Below are 203 nucleotides of genomic sequence, written 5' to 3'. Positions count from 1 at the left end.
AGGGGGGTGAGGGAGAGGGGGAACCACGCTGGGTTTACTGCCCATTCCATGGTTTCTGGGCTGGATTAAGTGTGAGCAGAGCTGCCACTAGCTCTCCCGTCACTCTTTTGACTCCCATTAACCATGATTAGTGTCCTCTTGGAGGCGCTCCCCCAACCCTCCTGGGACCATCTCGTAAACAACTCCATCAGCGCAGCACACTC

General features: G+C 56.2%; 1 protein-coding gene across 15 annotated transcripts in view; it reads left to right on the top strand.

Moving 5' to 3' along the window:
- The window catches only part of LOC119592636 (homeobox protein extradenticle-like), a gene marked incomplete at its 5' end in the record, with an annotated part of 41,816 nt that overhangs the window by 18,561 nt on the left and 23,052 nt on the right, over positions 1 to 203 (top strand).

The sequence above is a fragment of the Penaeus monodon genome, chromosome 30 (genome assembly GCF_015228065.2).
Source record: "Penaeus monodon isolate SGIC_2016 chromosome 30, NSTDA_Pmon_1, whole genome shotgun sequence".
Taxonomy (NCBI): domain Eukaryota; kingdom Metazoa; phylum Arthropoda; class Malacostraca; order Decapoda; family Penaeidae; genus Penaeus; species Penaeus monodon.
The sequence above is the reverse complement of the archived record's forward strand: the minus strand, read 5'-3'. Positions and strand labels throughout refer to the sequence as shown.